Here is a 14,214-nt window from a genome sequence, read left to right on the forward strand (position 1 = left end):
TAATGTAAGATTGTATGCATTAAATATAGGTCTTTGATTAATTTAATTAATACCTTATTAAGTCTTCTACCATGATTAATTAATGGAGGAATAATTTTAGACTGAATAATTAGTAGTAATAGAATATACAAAAGTAAGATATAGACATCACTTTTTATATAGAGTTATACACTAGAATCTACACAAATGTCTATTTGTCTCTCTCTGTATATGTTTATAGATGCATATACATATGTAAATACACACACACTGCACTTTACACATCTATGTGTTTATGTGTTGACCACTTCTAGGGCCAAATTTGCCCGACAACTTCGTTTGCATCAGACTGGTGTGCTAACATTTATCTACTCCCCATTCATGAAATGGGCTTTCTAGGCCCTGCATTCAAATCACAGAACTGCCAAAAACTTAAGTAATCCTGGTGGAAGAAGCCAAATGTCTCATTTGTTTTCCGTATCGGTGAAAGTCCTGGGTGACAGGAATGAGGTATAGTACATTGGCAAATCTATGTCCTATGTAATAAGATGTAAAAAAGGTTATGTGTGTAATCATACTCACTAAAATACATAAGAAATAAATAAAACACAAAATAAAATGAATAACCACACTAACTGCAATATGCAGTAAAAATGTGTATGTAAATATGAATCCTGTATTTAAAATGAATACGAATATTATTTTTGCAAGAGCTAGGATTTGAATTCAGGCCCTGGGAACAGGCCTGACTTTCTTGTCTACGAGCAGGGTGAGCTTCTCCTTCTCGCACAGTGCTGTAGATGTACCTAGGACCTGAGTTCAAATCCCAGGACTGACAGAAAAATATGGCATGAATAACAAACCTGAAGTAGAGGGCTGGGAATGTGCCTTAGGGATAGAGTGCTTTGCAAATCTATGAAACCCTGGACTTGACTTCTCAGGAACACATCACTAGCAAAAAGCCTGAAGTGGCTCTGTGGCTCAAGTGGGAGAGGGCTATTCTTGTACAAGAGTAACTAGGTACAGTGCTCAGGTCCTGAGTTCAAACCCCAGTACTGGTGTATGTGCGCACACACACACACACACACACACACACACACACACACACACACACACACACACACAAACACACACACAGACCAGAAGTAAAGCTGTGACACAAAATGGTAAATCACTGGGCTCCTGCGCTGAGCTCATGGTCAGCACCCAGGCCCTGTGTTCAACCCCAAAACCTTGCCACACAGGGCTCAACTAGGAGAGTGCAAAAGTTTCAAAACCTAATGTGCTTCAGCAGTCCTAGATGACAGGAAGCAAGATCAGACATGTGCTTGGATTTCCAAAGGTTTCAGAAACCTAGCAGAGGCATCATAGGCCCATCATCACCCTCAATGAAACATTGCTTGAACTTAAGTGCTCTAGTTGTCTGCCAGAAGGACTCCTGAATTATATTGAGCACTGTATCTGAACACCAGAATATAGTCTCACAAAGGCAGGATAAGTGCTGGGAACTTGGCCTGCCACAGGAGATGCCCCAAATGAAGGCTGCCTGTCAACACAGAGCACTGGGGAGAGAGATAGCTTGGAGTACAAAGAGGCCTGTTTTCCTGACCTTCAGAGCCCATCCACACTCATCCTCACTAATTGGCCCAGATGGAGTTGTTTGTTACAGAGCTGTACAGGACTGAGGTCTTTTGTCTGCATGTTCAAACAATGAGAGAGCCTTCTTCCAGCAGGCCTGGGAGGCAGAGAAACCCTCAAGGCTGCACTGGGAACTGTGAGGGGAGCCCAGGAACATGCAATGTCATGAAAGCAATCTCTGTGTTATGAAATCATTGTTTTGAAAACAAATTTTCTAGCTTGGTGCCTTTCATCATAGCTACTCTGGAGCTTCACCTATAGAAATACATCCACACATATACAATACATGGAAGCAGGTCCTGGGCTTGAACTATGAGCATAGGCCTTGTCCCTGAGTTACTTGTGCTCAAGGGTATTGCATTAACCTTGAGCCACAGCCCCACTTCTGGGTTTTCTGTGATCTCTTAGAAATAACAGTGTCATGGACTTTCCTATGCAGGCTGGATTCAAACTCAGATTCTCTACATCTCAGCCTCCTGAGGAGCTGGGATTACAGTCAGCAGCCACTGGCACCTGCCTTTCTTTTCTTCTTCATTTATAAATCTGGACAATCTAACTACTTAACAACACCATTCCAATACTTTGAATTTATAAGTAAACTACCCAATGTTCTTTATAGGTGCTTTCTCTGAGAAGGATTTTCTCTCCTCCTCTTCTCCTCTGGTCACAGGTTTGAAGCCAAGAGTGAGAAATGAGTGTTACATGACTTTGGCAGCAAATGTCCACAGAACGTGCCACTTCAGTCACTTAGCATTGAGTTCAGTGGAAGTCAGAGTGTCATAGACATTTCTGCCCTGGCTGGCTTCACCCTGTGATCCTCAGACCTGAGCCTCCTGAGGTAGTGTGATGGGCCTTGGCAACTGGGGTTTGCTAGGTCAGAACTGTAATAACATTGACAATACAAGTCAACTACTTATCACAAAGGACTTGGGGAGCATATTAAGCTTTTCAACAATGGACCTTTCAGAACTCTGTAGGACACAAGATTATAATGCTAGAGTCTGAGAGGCTGGGCATGTGGATCTGCTACACTTGAACCTTAAGCTGTGACCCAATTCTGGTGTATATCAGCTTTCATTTTCCAGAGAATGTTCTCCTAACCCGCAAATAGGAAAAGTACTTTGATTAACCATCACTTTTTTTGCATTATGTGTCTCAAACTCAAGCCTGGGCACTGTCCTGAGCCCTTCATCTCAAGGCGAACACTCTACCACTTGAGCCACAGTGCCACATGGGGCCTTTCAGTGGTTCATTCGTGATAAGAGTCTAACAGGCTTTACTTGCCAGGCTGTCTTTGCACTCTGGTCTTCGGATCACAGCCTCCTGAGAAGATAGGGTTCCAGGTGTGAGCCACTGGCATCTGGCCTATTGTTTTTGCCAGTGCTGGGGCTTGAACTTAGGGCCTGGGTACTGTGTCCATGCTTTTTGTCTCAAGGCTAGTGCTCTACCACTTGGGCACTCCACAGCTTCTGGCTTTTTTTGAGTATGTGGCACTAAGGATTCAAACCCTGGCATTCATGAATGCTGAGCAAGCTGTCTACCACTAAGCCACATTCCCAGTCCCACCCTTACAATTATCCCTCAACTTGCCTATCCTCAAGGAAAGGCTTCGGAGTATAAATCATCTAAAGAAATTCCTGTAGGAAGGTGTTAAAGATAAACAAGTCAAATCTCATATTTGGGAGAGACTCTAAACATGTGAAGACTGTGACAAATACCTCCATTTACTTATGTATCATGTTTTGACACTTAATAATGTATTAATGAAAAATGAGTCAATGTCCTAAATTATTTTGTATAATTTTATAATAGATGTGCAAAATGTAATAAATATTATGTGAATAATAATATTAATACAATAAACAATATGTAAATGAATAAAATATAGAAATACAGAAATACAAAATCAATAATAAAAAATCATAGTTTGTATTAAACATACACATATAATACGTAACATATATTACACATGTACACAAATATTATTTTCCATTATAGGGACTTAATTCAGGCTCTGGGAACTCTACCCTGAATTTCTTTTCCTCAAGGACAGTGAGCTTCCCCTTCACCTACGATGCGAAAGAGTTACCCGGATGGTGAGATCAAATCCCAGCAGTGGCAGAAATACTACCTCCAGTTCCAAGACAGTGACTTAATTACTTTTAACGGAAGCAGTTATTTTTATTCAGTTCCATACTGAACATTTTAAACACAGCAGTGTACAAATTTGTATATCTATTCAGACATCCTTCCCTTACCTGCAAAGTGTTTCTCCGAGCTCTAAATTGTTTCCTTCTTTGTACATTTTTTGTTGTAAAAATGTTGTATATAAGGGTTACAGTTAAATGAGCAAAGTAATGAGTACATTTACTATTGAGCATTGTTGCATCCTCCTTTGTTTTCCCCTTGCCCTCCCTTCCCTCCCACCTCCACAGCTATCTCCTGAACCCCCCAGCTGAGGTCAGTGACTTAATTTTTTGTTTTTGGCTTGGCACAGGATTTGAACTCAAGTAGTAGAAACTCTGCACCTTCCCTCACATTGCTACAGGTTTACCAAGATCCTGAGTTCAAATCCCAGGCTAGGAAAGAAAACTGGCAGAAATTCCAAACCAGGGGATTTTTTTTTTTTACAACCATGGAGCTTGAACTCAGGTCATGGCAACTCTACCTCAGCTCTGATTGCCTTAGACTGGGCTGCAGACTCTCACCCATAGTCGATCCTGGAATCCTAGGCCCAGAGGGCTTGCATGAAGAAAAAAAAACTGGGACAGCACAGAAAGTGATGAGCTGCAGAGGACTGGGGGTTTTACCTTATTCTTTTATTTGCAGGGTGACCATCCTGAGTCTGAATGGCATGGCTGCAAAGGGGAGCTGAACTTCTATTCCTGAAGGCTGGTGGGCCATCAGGGAAGCCATAGACCAACCTGTCAATATAGGCCCTGGGTTAAAAATCTAAGTCCTGACACCTACCAATGGCAGGACAGCACAAGAGATTCGTTCCTATGCATAGTAATACTGATTGAAAGAGTAGTTCGTGCATCAGTTGAGTCTAAAAGTGGATGAAATAATCCTAGGATGGTGATTGATTTTAATTGATAGTTTATTAAGTATAAAAAGAATAATATTACTTCAAAGGCAGTATAATAAATACCTAAGAGTTGGTAGGAATGTAGTAGGCGTCATTCAGTCAGATAGATGGCTCTGGCACTCTTTACCAATATGTATTAATTGTATACCACCATCTGCCAATCCATTCATCAGTTTTGGCCAAACCTGGGGCTCCATCTCAGTGCCTGGGAACCACCTCACAGCTTCATTGGCTAGAGGCTGCCGTGCTCACCCTTACCCATTCATGAATTGGGCCTGCTAGGCCCCAAGTTTGGATCCCAGCACTGCCAAAAATTTAATCTTGGAGTAAGAAGCAGAGTGTGACACATGTTTTCCTTTTCTGAGAGAGTCCTGGATGTCAGGCATGATAGAGAACACATCTACAAATCTAGATGCTATGTGATAGGAAGTAAAAAAATGTAAGAAACGGTATAGGTGTCAAAGAGTCAATAAAATAAATGGTAATTAAATGAATAAAACAAGAAATGAAATGAATAACCATACCAAACATGATATTGTCAGACTATATGTAAGTATAAATCCTGTCTTTAAAATGTAAATAAAATGCATATAAGGAGTATGTTTTGCAGGACTGAGGCTTGAATTCAGGCCTAGGAAAGAGGCCTGACTTTCTTGGCTTCAAGTATGGTGTGATTCCCCTAGCCCGACAGTGCTGCCTTTTTATGCAGACTTTGTGTTCAAATCCCAGGCCTGGCAGAAAAATGTCACGAATTGCAAAACAGGGAGATAAATAATTGTTTTTTTAATTTTTTTAATTTTTTAATTATTTTACTTTTTTAATTTAATTTTTTTGTTTGTTTTTGGCCATGGCCATGCACGTGGCTTGAACTCAGATCGTGACAGCTCTGTCTCAGCTTCCATCACACTAGCCTGGGATGCAGCCTCCAGAACCAAAGCCAAACCTGGAATCCTAAGACTTGATATCTGACAGGAAAACAAAATGAAAATGACACTAAAACAAACTGCGAGCCACCCATGGTAGGTGCTTTCTTGGCTTTGGTTCCTTGCATGGTGACCATCCTAGGTCTGAATGACATGGATGCCACACACAGGTGACCATTCCTTGCTCAAGGTTGGCAGACTCTCAGGAAAGCCATAGGCCAACCCCCCAACACAGTCCCTGAGTTCAAATCCTGGTCCTGACACCTACAATGGCAGGAGATCCCAAGAGACTCCTGCCTGTGCATGGAAATTCCGATGGAATGGTATCCAACACATGATTGAATAGTTCGTGCAGCTGTCTGGACTGAAATTAGATGCAATAATTCTAGGACGCTGATTGAACTTAATTAATGGTTAATTAGGCATGAAAAGAATAATACTCCTTCAATGGAGGCATAATAACTACCTAAGACTTGGTAGGAGTGTAGCAGATGTCATTGAATACTAGATACACAGCTCTGGCCCTCTGTACTAATATGTATTTTTGGTATACTACCACCTGCCTATCCATGTATGGCTATTTTGGCCACCCCTGGGGCTCGATCTCAGAGGTTGCCAAAAATTTCCTCCTGGAGTAAGAAGCCAAGTGTGACACCTGTTTTCCTTTTCTGTGAGAGTGCGGGGTGTCAGGCATGATGGAGAACAAGTCTACAAATCTAAATGCTATGTGACAGGGTGTAAACAATGTAATACATGGTTAGGTGTCATCACAGTCAAGAAAATAAACGGTAAATAAATGAATAAAACAAAAAGTACAATGAATAACCACACCAAACATGATATAGACTGAACACCTGTCTCGAAGTTCAATCCTATCTTTAGAATACATGTAAGGACTGCGTTTTCCCGGGTTGGGGCCTGAATTCAGGCCTAAGGAAGAGACCTGACTTTCTGATCTTCAAGCATAGAGACCTTCCCCTTCCCCTAGATACAAGTTACCCAGACCCTGAGTTCGAATCCCAGCCCTTACAGACAAAAAAATAGCACAAATTCCAAGCCAGGGAGCTTCATTAGCATTTTTCATATGTTTTAAAGTTCACTTGGCCTTTAATTGCCACATTTTGATTTTATAACATGAGAGTTTTTCAAAAAGGGGTTTAAACATTTACATTTCAGCACAGCACATTGGTGTTTCCATTTTGACCATCTGCCATGAAGACTGAGAATGAAAATGAGTACATCATTCCTCCCTAGAGGGACAGTTGATATTATTTCTATTTAGAGTTATTTCTATAACTATAACCACTCTACAATTGTATCTTGTGAGTTTTCCTCAGTGCCTACCACAAAATACACTAGGGGAGTCCTCATGCCACAAAAGGTTGGGTTTCTGAATAAAAACTCACTTCTGTGAGGACAGTAGGTACTTGTAAGCATTTTGGGAATAAAGTGAATTGTAAAATGAAAAACAAAAACATTGGGACTGGGATGTAGCACAGTAGTGGAGTGCTTGCCTAAAGAGCATAAGACCCTGGAAGAAAAGGAAGGCAAGTTTGCTAAAGGTCAGAAGGTTAGAATTTTATGATCTGTATGAACAAACTTCTTTTTTTCTATTTTTTTTTTTTTTGGTCGGTGGTGGGGCTTGAACTCTGGGCTTGACTTCCTGCCTTCAGCTCTTCAACTCATGGCAAGTGCTCTACAGCTTGAGCCACAGTGCCATTTCCAGTTTATTGGAGATAAGCCACAATGTGATTCCCGGTTTATTGGAGATAAGAGTCTCATGGACTTTCCTGCCCAGGTTGCTTTGAACCGCCGTCCTCAGATCTCAGCCTCCTGAGTAGCTAGGATTATAGGCATGAACCAACAATGCTCAGAGCATGAATAAACTTAAAGATTGATTCTGAGGAAAGAAATTTGAAATACACTTTTAATAGAAATAATTTATAATGCCATGGTTAAGGCACTAATTCAGAAGTATTTATTCATTGGCTGGTTTCTTAGTTCATTTAAATATATATATATATATATAAACATTTTTAATATATATATACATACATATATATTATTAAAACATAGCTTTGAAGTGTACCTAAAAGCATATGTGCTCATGTAAAGTTATACACTACACAAGCTTGATTTTTTATTTTCAGTTTGTTGGTGCCATAAATTAGGTGGGATGTGTGTACTGTTGTTTTGTTCTCTGTTTTTGGAGAATTTCTCTCTGCTTTCTTCCTCTACCCCCCTCTCTCTGCACTTGAATTCAGCTTGCTCTTTCTTGGCTTGATTTTTCATAGCTGATTTTCTACCACTTCAGCCATACCTGTAGCCTGGCTTTTTGCCAGTTAAATGGAGATGTCATCTCTCAGGCTTTTCTGCCTGGATTGGCTTTGATACTTCATCTTCCAGTTCTCACCTCTTGAGTAGCTGGGATTTCAGATGTGAGCCACTGAGGTGCCTAGGGATGAATTTGACTTTGGTTGGTGCATTCTTTCTGTTTTTCTAAGCATGGGATCATCTACTATAGAATTTCTGTGAATGTCCTGGGTCTGAAATAAGATATATAATACATATGCTAATCTGTATAGTTCTCATAAGATGTAATCAATTAATACATGTTATAAGTATAATAATAGTCAATATAAATAATGAATGAATGAATAGTGCAAAAAATAAAATAAATACACAGTAAAATAATATGCAGTAAACATAAGTATGTAGATATTTATTAATCATTATTTCAAATGTGGATGAATATTACTTTAACAGGACTGGGGATTGAATTCAGGCCTAGGGAACAGGCCTGAATTGCTTGTCTTAAAGATGGTGAGTTTCCCCATCCCCCACAGTGCATTAGAGTTACCCAAACTCTGAGTTCAAATCCCATACCAGACAGGAAAATAAAAAGACACGAATTCCAAGCTGGGGAGCTTCATTAGTATTTTTACAATTTTTATTTTGTGAGGCTTGAGCTCTGGCATTGGGCCCTTTCCCTGTCCTCTTCAGCTCAAGGCGAGCACACAACCGCTTGAGCCACAGCACCACTTCTGGTTTTCTAGTGCTTTATTGGAGATAAGAGTCTCATGGGCTTTATAGCCTGGGATGGATTTGAACCACAATCCTCAGCCTCTTGATTAGCTAGGATTACAGGTGTGAGACACCGGCCCCCAGCTATTTCTAATATTTTAAAATTTTATTGATTGATTGATCGATTGCCAATCACAGGACTTGAACCTCAGCTTCCATCACCCTAGGCTGGGATTGTGCAGCCTCTGGACTCACAGCCTACAATGGGATAATAGGCCTCAGGGGCTGACAGGAAAACAAAATGAATACAGCACCGAAAAATCCACTCATTATCTTGACCACGTAATTATAACCCCTCTGTACAGTATTTTCAAAATAAAAAAATGGAAAATAAATGAATAAAACAAAAATACAATAAGTAACCATAACAAACAGGATATGGACTGACCATCTATACGTAAGAACAAATCTTACCTTTACAATGAATATAAATAGAATGTTTCCGAGGTGGGTACTTGAATACAGGCTTAACGACCAGGCCTTACTTTCTTGTCTTCAAGCATGGTGAGCTTCCCCTTCATCCACAGTGCTTCAGAGTTACCCAGGCCTTAAGTTCAAATTCAAGGGTAGGAGAAACGGCATGAATTGCAAGCCAGGGAGCTATTTTTTTGCTTTTATTTTGCCAAACAAGGTCTTGAACTCAGGTCATGGCAACCATGCCTCAGCTTTCATCACCATAGGCTGGGGTGCAGCTGCTCGAAACACAGCCTATCCTGAGATCCTAGAACTTCAGGCCCTGTGCCGCGGGCGGGTGGGTGGGAACGGGGAAGGATGCACAGAAAAAAAGTGGTGGGATGGAGTTTTAACATTTTCTTCTTTGGCACCGTGGCCATCTGGGTCTGAGTGATCCGGCTCCAAAGGATACTTCACCTTGCATTGCTGAAGGCTTGCAGGCTACTGGGGAAGCCATAATCCTGAATAATGATTAGCCAGGCACCAGTGGCTTTCACCAGTCCTCCTTGATACTTACAAGGCTGTGATAGGAGGATTATGGTCACAGTCACCCTAGGCAGGGAAGTCCTTGAGACCCCTGTCTAACCTCAATGCCAACAAAGCAAAAGCAGAGCTGTGTGGCTCCAGTGGTAGAGGGCTAATCTTGAGCAAGAACAGCTCATGGACTGTGCACAGATCCTGAGTTCAAAGTCCAGGACTGGCAACAAATAGACATACACAACAATCTGTGCAGCCATCTGGCTAAAGCAGGTCTCCCTCTTGTCCCCAACTGGATTTGACAGAGTTTCCTGGTAAAGGGGCTGCTGTCATCTTGACTCCATCCATTCTGTCTGTATCACAGAATTCCAGACACACCCTCATTCTTTCATGGTTCTTTTTGACCAATGGGATACAAGAATAGTGGCCACGACCACATTCCATGTTTCCCTGTATCACTAGGATTCCCTCTGTTGGTTGATAACACTAAAAGCAGTTGAGGAAGGTAGAGGTGGCTGAGTGGTGAGCAAGAGACTCCAGGTGACTTTGAGGTAGAGTAGGAAACCATGTCCTAGTCAGTGAGAGGATTTCCTAGAGCCTGGGAACGTGGCCTGCCCAACTTTCCTGTCCCAGCACTCAGATGTCTGAAACAATAAGACTCAATGAGAGAACTGTGGGCAAGAAACTGCCACAAGAACACCAGCAGTATCCTTCCGACAGACCTGAAACATTCAAGAAAACAAAGAACACGAAAAAAGGAGGCATCCCCAAGACAAACATCTCTGGGGAGCCGAATTGAATGGAGAGTCCGGCCAAAGGTGATGCCGACCATGGGCCTCCCTTGCTTTTGGACACAGTCACAGCCACCAGGGTCCAGGGTGTCAAGGGTCCCAATAACACCAAGGATCCACAGAGGGGCTACTGGCATGTGGTGCCCACCCTGGACTACAGAAAAGAAGAAACCAGGCACTCTGTGCCAAGATCCAACCACTGAAGCAGGGAAAGACAGACTGGCAGGATCAATGGGAGTAAGAGAGGGCGAAGATAGCCCAGATACATGCAGCACCAAAAATGGAGGTAGAGATCCACAAGGCACCCATACAGCGGTTGGTTTCAGCAGAAAGTGTTTTACAATGTGCGCTTGCCCAAGTGCAGCAGGCCACTGATGACAGAGAAAGGGAGCACGAAGCTCTCACCAGCTGCCTGCAAGCTACAGAGTGGCCCATGGCAGAGCTGGAGATAGCGGCTTCTGCGGTCACTGCTGCAAAGAAGGAGACCAAAATGTTCTTGGAACAGCTGAATGGTCTGACCCTTCAGCTTGAGGAAAAGACCAGAAGCTTCGATGACCTGGAGCAAGTGAACACAGAGTTGCAGGAGAAGCTGGAAGTGCTGTGGATACAGAGGAGCCACATGAAGAAGAGAATATGCAAGTTCCAACAAGTGCTGGAGGGACGTGAGGTACTGAAAGACTACTGGACAACCTGAGCTGGCTGGTGACCACAGCGAATCTGGAGAGAGACACCTTCATGGAGGACCTGAGCATTGAGAGGTCCGCAGGGAAGGAGGAGGCATGATGGCTGACCCAATGGGTGAACCAACTGACAGAGGAGAAGGAATGAGGGGTAAGGCATGTGTTGGACCTAGGGAATGAGCTGTGGGAACTGAGAAGAAAGCTGGTAATACCACCCCCCCCCCCCGCAGGACCATCTCAGGCCAAGCAGCAGCTGTAAGTCCAGGCCTACAGCAAGGAGATGGAATTGAAAAACCTGGAGGAACAACTTCACATCCAGGTCTAGGAAAACCAGTCTCAGTCTTCAGAACGTGGAACAGCAGGAGATGCTCAGAGGAGAAGATAGAGAAATGGATAGTGGTGGCTGAGAGAGAGAGCCAAGAGGCTCAGGAGCAGCAGGAGCAGTCCCTGGGCCAGTGCAGGAGTTCAGAGCCTCCTGTGAGGCACATCGCCTCCAATGAGTGGCTGTGCTCTGAGAAGGAGGCCCTGCAGCAGCACTTAGAGAGGCAGATCCAGCTGCTGGAGCAGCTGAAGCAAGTGAAGGGCTCAACAAACTGGAGGGACCAGGTGGTTTGCTAAGTGGCAGGACACTCTCAAGTGCCTGGAAGCCACCAGATCACAGGAGGAGTGCCTGCAGGTCCAGCTGAGCTCCTTGGTTTTCCCTGGGGAAGGGGAAGGCATGAGCCCTGGAGAAGCAAAAGGTAAGGAGGTGATACCCGCCCTCCCCCTTCCATGTGACCATCACAGAGGACAGAGATGTCCCCCAGACCAAGAGTGACATGGCTCTGAGAGTGCTCTTGGAGGATGAGATCCACAGGGGGAAACTCCTGCCACAAGAATGGCGGGCCAGCTGGAGGCACCCCCTGGCCGACCCAGCAGCTCAGTGCCAGACTGAGCTGGAGCCACAGACCCTCATGAACTGCCACCAGAGCAGGCATGGGGATCGGAAGCGGGACACGTGGGCATCTGAGAAGAAAATCTGCTTCATCCATGACCTGCCTGATGAGGTAGACTTCCAGAGTCCAGCAGGTGAGCTCCACCATTGATGCAGCCAGCTGTCGGCACACATCCAAACCATGGAGGAGTCCCTCATGGTGTGTAAAGAGCAGATGTTGGTCCTGAATGAGCTGTGTTGGGAGAAAGCCCAGTGCATGCACTGGCTGTCCCAGGAGAAGATGGAGAAGAGGAGAGTGCTGTGGGAGCTGCTGTCACTCCTCCCAAGGGAAGGCACAGACAGCAGTCTCCAGATGACAGCACAGGCTGAACCCCCCCACCCCCTACCAACTCTGCTTCAGATGCCTCAGGATGTGTGGTGGGTGAAATGAGGGAGGATCAGAAAGGTTTTGAAGAATTGCCACTTGAAGACAGCATGGAACCTGCTAGAGGAGAGGTCAGGATTCCCGTCCCCATAGTGGAGTCCCCCAAAGAGAAGGTCCTGCCCCAGATGCCCCACATCCAGATCTGCCCACAGCTCCCAGGCTCAGGGGAGGAGTGCTCTCTCACATTCTCCTATAGACTGATGTGGATGATAACGAACTCTGTGATATACCGACTCTCAAAAGCCTTGGCAGCCACCAAAAGTAGGTGGCCAAGTGGCTTTCTCTTAAGCCTCCATATGCGAGGTGACAGGAAGGTTAAACTGGGAGTAGGGTAGGGCAGAGGCTGCAGGGAGTTTTCCCAAACTCAAGGGATAGCTAATGGCCCATTGGTGGCCAGGAAAGAGACCCATGTTATGCTTATCACAAAGAATAAAGTGTTTTCAAAGCAAAATAAAAAAAAAAGCCTCCAACAAAGATTTGTTCTTCCAGCCCTGAGGCTTGAACTCAGGACCTGGCCACTATTCCTGAGCTCTTTTTGATCAAGGCTGGCCACACCTCCCCTTCCAGCTTTTTCTGTGTGGAATAGAACCCAGGGCTTCAGGCATGCTAGGCGAACACTCTACCATTAACCACATTCTCAGGATGATTCTTCCCCCTCCCAAACCCATATGGCCATTCCTCAGATCAATAGGAAGTAGGGGCTAGGATGAATATGAAGCACAAGTCTGGTTCACATCAAAATATTCCCCCGCCCCCTTTTCCCACACCCTTAGTTGAAGTTTCTCTTCTACCATTGAGGGATGAGAGAGGGAGAGGGGAGTCCCAAGAGAGTACCAACAACAGTGGCCCCCTGAGTCCCACATCCTCCCCCACTCAAGTGATCCTCCAGATTCTGATCTTATCTGACTCAATGTGAAGTCTACACTGTCTCCCCACCACTGCAAGGCTCAAGATGAAATAAAGGTCAGGCATGGCCTCAGCCCACACCCAAGGTGGAAGCTCCTAGTCCCAGACCTACTTCCATGTCTGACTGCCCCTAGTTAGGCCAGAACCACCACTCACCACTATGTTGGTGGTGATGACCTCATGGATGGATTCCAGGAAGAAGGTCTATGGCAAAGAGCCGAAGCAGCAGGGTGAGCAGGACAGAAGGAGGTGGGGTGATTGCTCTGGGATCTTCCTTGGAGCCCTCCCATCCAGCCAGATCCATGGTGACCCAAAGCACAGACAAGGCCAGGGGGTGAGACAAGATGGAGGAGCACAGGACTAAAGGAGGTACTGCTTTGTCTTGGAGGACTTGATTAATTCCAATTATAATTAATTCCAATTATATTTGGCCCATGCCAATCCCAAAGGCATCATGCAATGCCTCTCCTTTTTGTTGGCTGTGAGCACTGTCCCTGAGCTCTTTTTCTCAAGGCTGGCACTCTACTACTTGAGCCACAATGCCACTTTGTTTTCTGATGGTTCATCGATAAGAGTCTCATACACTGTCCTCTCCAGACTGGCTTGGCACCATGATCCTCCAGGATGACAGGCATGAGCAACCAGTGCCCAGTATGTGATGCCTTTTGAAGGCATCTTGCTGAGTCTGTAAAGGAGCCCCAAAGGGCCTGGATAGACCATGACCCAATCAAGGAGCTGGGATGGGGGAAGGTTGACCTTCTAGCCATTCTGTTCCCCCAAAATTGAAGATGCCATGTGATGTTGTATGCACCAAACACCTAGGCCAGCAGCCACCAG

Source organism: Dipodomys merriami, unplaced genomic scaffold, assembly GCF_024711535.1.
Source record: "Dipodomys merriami isolate MVZ:Mamm:240054 unplaced genomic scaffold, mDipMer1.0.p SCAF_353, whole genome shotgun sequence".
Lineage (NCBI taxonomy): Eukaryota > Metazoa > Chordata > Mammalia > Rodentia > Heteromyidae > Dipodomys > Dipodomys merriami.